Source organism: Crotalus tigris, unplaced genomic scaffold (genome assembly GCF_016545835.1).
Source record: "Crotalus tigris isolate CLP2741 ecotype Arizona unplaced genomic scaffold, ASM1654583v1 scf7180000018784.18638703518:1950463, whole genome shotgun sequence".
NCBI classification, from domain to species: Eukaryota; Metazoa; Chordata; class Lepidosauria; order Squamata; family Viperidae; genus Crotalus; species Crotalus tigris.
Window position 1 is genome coordinate 1,237,285 of NW_024097199.1, and position 7,850 is coordinate 1,245,134.

The following is a 7,850-nucleotide window of genomic DNA, read 5'->3' on the forward strand; positions in this document are numbered from 1 at the left end:
TTTAGCAACAGTGGATATTAGAGGAGACTGTACTAGGGCTATTTTAATCACTACAGATCCAGCCTTATGGAGAACCAAACACTTCATGCAGAAATTCAAGGAGAAAGTAATTCAGACTATCTTTTGCGAATCTCGTGCCTTTTTTTAAGCATGATAGACTAGACTAGAGTAGACGAGAAGAGAAGAGAAGAGAAGAGAAGAGAAGAGAAGAGAAGAGAAGAGAAGAGAAGAGAAGAGAAGAGAAGAGAAGAGAAGAGAGCTGGAAGGGACCCTGGAGGTCTTCTAGTCCAGTCCCCTACTCGAGCAGGAGAACCTATACCATTTCAGACAAGTGACTGTCCAGTCTCCTCTTAAAAACCTCCAGTGATGGAGCGCCCACAACTTCTGAAGTCAAGCTGTTCCACTAGTTAATTGTCCTCACTGTTAGGAAGTTCTCCTTAATTCCAGGTGGCTTCTCTCTTTGGTCAATTTCCATCCATTGTTTTTTGTCCTGCCCTCTGGTGCTTTGGAGAATAATTTGACCCCCCTCTTTTTTGTGGCACCCCTCAAATACTGGATTCCTGCTGTCATGTCACCCCTATTTCTTCTTTTCTTTACACTACCAAACCCAAGTCCTGCAGCTGTTCTTCATATGTTTTAGTCTCCAGTCCTTTGATCATCTTAGTTGCCCTTCTCTGAATTTTCTCCAAAGTCTCAACATCTTTTTTGTAGTATGGTGATAGCTTGTCATGAATGGCAAGAACACTATTACGTTAGCAGTACCAAGCTTTCATTAAAACAAATGTTTCTCTTTTATTACTTGAAATTTAAACTGAGTGACTGAAATAAGTAACATTTTCTCCAATCTCTATTATTCCATCACTGTCATCCAGCAGCCACCTCTACTGTCATGACAGGAATCTCCTGATCCAGTCTGGAATGATTACTCACCTCTAGTAGACCCCTATTCTATGTCTCACATTGCTGAAGGGACTTTCATGAATCTTTCCTTCAAGCTATTAATTTTTATAGAACTAAGTCTGAATCCAATTCTTGGATCGAATCAAAGTTTTTCTGAGTCAAGAAAATCCTTGTTCCTTCGAGAAACCCCATGGTAAAAGAGGAACACTGAGATCCATCTCTATCTATCTATCTATCTATCTATCTATCTATCTATCTATCTATCTATCTATCTGATTTTATTTATTAAATTTATTTGCTGACTATCTCATAATGAAACAATTCTGGCAGCTCACAGCATAAAATATTAAAATTGTAACATATCATCACATCACTTGTAACCTCAATATCTTAGCAGCCAGCGTTTCATTTTGCAGCCAGATTGCAGAGCTTCAGTGCTGCTCCTAAAGCACTTTTAAACGACTTAATATAGTACAACCTCTCCTGAGCCTAGATAAGGTTTTCAATCTATTGTTCTCTTGAAAGAAACAATTCCATTTAAAAAAATCTAAAAGGTGTGAAAACTGGTCTTTCCTAACTATGAAAACAGAACTAGTTCTCTGTACATGTCCAACGTGTCTTTGGTAGGCTGGCAAACATAGGCTTGGTAAAAGCTAATAATGGGTTCCACCTGATCTGTGAATACTCCATGCAATAAGGTTGTTGTCTCTCCCAGTAAAGCTTGTTTATAGCATGATATAGCTTGAATGGTACACCTCAAATGTAATTCAGGCATATCATACCCTTTTCACTTCAGCTCATCAACATAATCGCAAGCAATTAGATGGGCTCATAAATAACCTGGCCCCAAACCATGAATGGCTTTAAATGTGACAACAAGCACCTTGAATTGTATCTAGGAGCACATGTGTAGTCAATGCAGCTGAGACACTGTGGTAATGCCATGATGAGGTTCAAGCCCCACTAACATTTTGCACCAACTGAAACTTCCAAATGCTCTTTCAAAAACAGCCCCCTGTAGACTTCATTGCAATAGTCCAATCTGGAGAGCCTCGCAGTACAGGAATGTGCACAACTGAAGCACAATCCAAAGCTATGCAAAACCCCTCTTACTATAACTGCAGCCTCAGACTATCCCAGAAATTAGCTGTCAAACTTGTTTGAAACTGTCAGCGACAAAGCCCCCCCATAACTCCAGGAGGTAATTTACTCTAGTACTTAATAGTTCTCCAATAAAGAAATTGATTCCTTGATTTCAAGTTTTGATCTCCTTCATAAAGCTTCCACCTCTTGGTTCATGTCCTATCCTTGGGAGCTATGGGGAGTAGCTTTCTCCCCTTTGATAATCCCCAAGAATTTGAAGACTGCTATCTAGCATGTCTTCTCTTAACTTTCTTTAGATCAGCGGTTCTCAATCTGTGGGTCGCGACCCCATTTGAGGTCGAACGACCATTTCACGGTGGTCGCCAAACAACGCAGTCCGCCATTTTTTTTCCCTTTTCCTTAGCTGTGCTACTCCCTTTTATTCTATTGGCTTTTGAAAGCCAATAGAATAGACTCTCTTGAATAGAGTCTAATTCTATTGGCTTTCAAAAGCCAATAGGAATTGTCCAGGCTGTCTCTGCCCTGCTGAGCCCGCCAAAAGTCTCATTCTGCAAATGGTGCTGCAAGTTGTCTGCAGCGAAGGCGAGCTGACTGGAAGTTTCCACCCCTCCCTGCTGAGCAACTACTAAAAATGTAAGTAAAAGAGGGCCAGGGGTGGGAGGTGGGAGGCTGGCGGGCGCAGGGAGGGTTGCTAGCACTCGTAGGGCCCGGCGGGTGCCTTACTTCCCTTGGGCTGGGCCAGCTGGTGGCCCAGCTGGTGGCCGGTCTGCACCGTCTCTGCCGCTTGCCAGCTACGCCTCAGCCGGTGCAGGGGGCAGCACCATGCATGCACGGTGCTTCCGGGCAGGGAAAGTCCTCGACTTATGACCAGTTGGGTAGTCCTCGACTTACGACCAATTGGGGGTCACGGCATTAAAAAGGTTGAGAACCACTGCTTTAGATTAAACATTCTTGCATTGCAGTCCTTTATGCTAATGAATAGTCTAGAATGGATTTTTAAAACTGAATGAGTTGGCAGAGATTCAAACAACATTATGCTAAGCATCTTTCTGCCTGGGACAGCATTCTAACAAGATTTTAAACAAATTTTAGTCATGCTTGTATTCTTTGGTTGTTGTGCTTCATACAGTGAAGTCTACAGCTGTTTCCATCTGTAAGATACACCAGTAGATCAGTTCCAATTACACCGTAGCATTTCATTTATTTATTTATTTATTTATTTTGCAAAAGCAAGTCATCAAGAGAATATGGGTTGAATGAAGCTGTGTTAAGTTCAACACACTGTGCAACACTATATGGATAAATTCACTTTACAAATGTCTTGCAAATTCCAAGATTGTATAAACATGGTTACCACTATTTGCTGACCACATGGTAAAAGAATGACCTACCAACACAGCACATTAATGAATGTATACAATGCTATTCTTATTACTATACGTACATGAAGTGACCATTACTGTGATTAACCTGATTGCCCAACGAATACAAGGAAACCACTGCATAAATTGACATTTTACAGAAGACACGTAGTGAAGAGGTTTTCTGGATGTTGGACTTTATCCTGCCAATTATTCCAAAATAATTCAATCTTCCTAGTTGCTGAATTAGGTGCAGATGTGCAACAAAATCCATATAATCTAATAGACATATTAAATGGCTAAATTTAAGACAGCAGTTATTTATTTTTATGTTTTCATTTTATCCCTGATCAATGACCTGCTTTGTAAAATAAATTAATAAAATAAAATAAGTAGCAATCAAGATAACTATTTAATTTTGGTTCTTTTTTTCAGCACATTAATGAAATCATCCCTCTCTTAACTTATAGTTTTAAAAGTTTGCATCATTGCTTTTCCAATAACTTCTTAAATGAATAGAAAAAACAATGCTCAAACAAAATTATAATCATAATAGAGGTAGAAATACTGAATGGATTATTTTGTAAATGAGAAGCAGGGTTGATAATCTGGTCAAAGTTAAAGAGGCAGTTGCTGCATGATACAAGTTCTAATGAATACTTCAAAAGCTTCCCAGCACTCTCTGATGTCTGCTGAGCTGAACAACAGAAACAGCAGTATTGAAAGGAATACGGTAGATTTTAAGACTGTATGGAAATCACCAAAATGTCCGCAACTTTGCTTTTAATTAAAATAGACAAGACATTTTGCCCACTGCATTCAAGAAACAAGTTACATCTTTGTCAGATCTAGAAGTAAACTCAGAGTTTTTGTGATCAGAAAGCATTTCTTTCATTCATTAAGAGTTTTCTTTTCCATAAATAAGACAGAAGCCTAGCTGATGCCCACAATTGGCAAAGAAAATTTATTTAAGGACTTCTCATGAATCAGAACTGTTATTTTTTTTCATGAACTAGTCAATAAATTGCTTCATAAATTATGCAAGGCAGCAGTTTCATATGTGGTGAAATCTTTTTTTCTTATTTCATGAAAAAAATCTAGTCAAACCTCTAAATGAACAGCTGTTTATTAATACTATCTAGCCATTTCTTTTAGTTTAGATTTCATATATTTAGTAGCAAAACAGTCCACAATGTTATTTTTTCATGCTTTAACTTTTTGTAATTCATTTTGTTCTAAAGCAGGGCTTTTCAACCTTTTCACCCATTGTACCACTTTTAGGATATGGCAACATCCGAGTACCACCAGTTGCCTAGCAAGGTATCAAAAACTTGACCCCCCCCAAAAAAAAAGGAAAAAAGTGATGAAGTACAGGTAGTCCTCAACTTACAACAGTTCGCTTAGTGACTTTCAAAGTTACAATGACACTGAAAAAAGTGCCCCCAAGCCACAGCTGAGCAAGACACCTGCCTGCCCACCCAGCGGCGCTCTTCCTCTTGTCCGAGGTTTTCATTGTTGTGAGCATTTCTGTTGAGGATTGGCAGTGGGGATGGGGTGGGGGGTGTTTGGTTTTTATTCCCCCCATCTGCTGGGTGGTTGCAGCAGGTTTTGGTCACTTCACATGACCCTGGGACACTGTAACCATCATAAATATGAATCAGTTGCCAAGCATCTGAATGTAAATCACAAGACCCTGGAGATGCTGCAACATTCCAGTTGATCGGCGCTTCTTCTGGGCTCAGTAGAAGCGCCAAGATCAGCACTGAGATCCAGCTGGAGCCTGGCACTGATCCTGGTGCTTCCACTGAGCCCTGACAGCCCTGCAGCTCCAGACATCTCTCGCTCAGGCTTGTGCGGTGCTGCCACAGGTTCAGTTCATTCCCCTCCCCCACTACCACTTTTCTAGGATGGTCGCGTACCACCTGTCAGGTGCCAATGTACCTCAGGTGGTACCCATACCACTGGTTGAAAAGCCCTGTTCTAAAGCATGTTTTTGGACTGGTCATATCAGAGAGCCATGAAAGAAGACGAAAAAGCACAATCAAATGTTTTACACAGCATTGACGTACATGTGAGACCTTTCTTCATCCACATGATCCAGGGCAAAATAATTGTAGTTTTAGTCAAACTTAATTGATAAAAAAAAAACTGCAAGAAACAAGTCCTATTTTAGAACCAAGGAGATTGTGGCTAGTATTGGCTGAAAAGAGGAAAGAAAACTAAACTAAAGCCAACAATGGAGTTAGGGAACATTTTGAGAGTGAAAGAAGCAAGAAGAAAAGCCCCAAGTTCTATATTTTTAAAAGCCTTTTTAATTAGTATTAACCCTCCTAAACTGTGCCCTTGAAAAGCAAAATTTGCGGGATGAAACACACCAGATAATGGAATCTCATAAATTCCTACTTAACAGCACGTAATGAATATGGGTCAGATTGTTGTGTAAGAACCTGGTTTTCCTTCCTTAGATGGAGGTGAGCAACTTGTAACTCAAAAGACTGCAGAATACAGTCTTTGATGTCCAATGAATTTGATGAATTCTAGCAACAAAGTGTGGTGTGGTTTTTCAACAAATTTTCATTGGAAAGAAACAAAAACATATTTTAAAAATTAATATAGTAAGTCTCAGATAAAATGCTAATGCATACAAAGAAAATATTAAAAACCCTTCAAACTCTTCCCCAAAATTAAAAGAAAAAATGGAAAAGCCAAGTTTTAATTCTCTGCTAATACTGTATCATTACCACATTCTGAGCCATGTTGGTGCAGTGGTTAGAATGCATATTGCAGGCTAACTCTGCCGACTGCCAGCAGTTCGATTCTTACTGGTTCAAGGTTGTCTCGGCCTTCCATCCTTCCAACATCAGTAAAATGAGGACCCAGATTGCTGGAGGCAATATGCTGAATTTGTAAACTGCATGGAGAGGGCTGTAATACATTGTGAAGTGGTATATAAGTCTAAGTACTATTGCTATTGCTATTATCCTACTCTCTTTGTTGCTCTTAAATAGGAAACAAAAAGTATAAATAGAACAGTCTGCACATATTAGGAGCAAAAATATTCCCTGTCCCTGGGCTAAGTTGAACTTGTTACCTCAAGTACAGTATCAAAACCTTAAATCATGTTTAAAAAAAGTGGGGACTAAAGCCAGAGACTTTGTGGAGTAAAAATTGAGCCCTATTAAGAAACAACTATTGATTGCACCGAGGTTTTTATTTTACTTAATTCTTGCCCTCTTAACACTGGTAATATATTACTGGTTATTCATTCTTCTTCCATGCTTGGGGCTGGTAGGCATATGGGTCTGAATTTTTTAGACTGCAGAAAGGAAGGAAAGAGGGATGGTTTTTCTTACTGCCGTGACTTGAGTACCTGCATTTTAAACTTTGAGCTGATGCCAGAATCGCAGACCTCTAGACACACTTTTAATGTCACCTTAGTTTCCAGCAAGAAAGCCTTAAGTCCTCTACTGTAGCAAAAGAAAGCAAGAATAACTTACAACTACACCATGTTATGGTTTTGATATTTGTCAACTTGAGCAATGGATTAAATGCATTGTGGATAACCCTTCTATGCACAATTTGCTTGTTTTGAATTGTGACTTACATGCACAAAAATCAAAGTGCAGCTTATCAGAAAATTCAATTTTATTGATTAAGGACTGAATAGAGACAATGGCTTCCTGTCCCTCAATAAGGGTTAATTTACTCAGCAATCCTGAGATTATTGTATTATCATCAGTTACTGCTTGGTGAAGGGATATTTTCCATAATTTAAGAGCTAATTTATTCAGGTGTAAGATATCATATTGTTTGCATTGAATAACTATTTTATTCCAACGTTTCCTTTTTCTTCCTTCATACCCATATGAGTAGCTATTTAACAAATGAGGACCATAGGTCATACAAATGATGGTAGACTTTCTTGGTTCTACACACTAATGACATACTATAATTGAATAAACACAGTTCCATAAGAATCTTGCAATATATTTCTTTGATGTTTTTCAATAGAGAGATACCCAAGATTTGATCTGTATACAATTTTACTTATGAGTAAGTCATAATCTTATCCTTGCTGTGAGAAATAAATGTCATGAGCATGCATTTATTGTAAGTAGTCTATGCACATAAAGAAAGCAAAAAAAAAAAATATGTGGGTGTCATATACACCCTAAGAATCAGGGGCTCCCCAACTGGACTAAAAAGTCTGATATTAGAAAAGCAGGCCTGCGCCAATTTACTTAGAACCACTATGCTGAATACATTCATTTCTGAGTTAATTAGAATTAGTTGATAAATCAGTTTAATAAAGAAAAGTTTTGATAATATTACACAGTTAGAAGTGTTTGTCCCAAGATGGTTGGCCTTTGTCCGTTTACCTTTTTCAGGTGTTGAGGACAGAAGAAAAAACTGATAATTCTCGGAAATCAAGGGGAAGGCAGAATTGTAAATATTTATTCAGTTGCAGCTGTGTCTCAAAAGTTG